This window comes from Crocuta crocuta, unplaced genomic scaffold, assembly GCF_008692635.1.
Source record: "Crocuta crocuta isolate KB4526 unplaced genomic scaffold, BGI_CrCroc_1.0 scaffold258, whole genome shotgun sequence".
NCBI lineage: Eukaryota > Metazoa > Chordata > Mammalia > Carnivora > Hyaenidae > Crocuta > Crocuta crocuta.
The window spans coordinates 5,561,957-5,562,184 of record NW_027532842.1 but is presented as its reverse complement, the minus strand read 5'-3'; positions in this window follow the sequence as shown (position 1 = coordinate 5,562,184).

Genomic DNA, 228 nt, shown 5'->3' with positions numbered 1-228 from the left:
GCAGCTGCCGCCATTTCCCCCAGAACCTTCCAAGCCGTGACGTAGAAGTAAACTGCACTTTGTGGGTGGCGTGTGCACACAGACAACAGCGACACTACACAATGTACTGCGTGTGGAACACACACAGCGCCCCACTGGACCTCACGCTACACTTGGGGTGAGCGTACCCCTCCTCCTGACCTGACAACGGAGACCAGCCCGGGCCCCACCCAGGCGCCCCGACTGCGC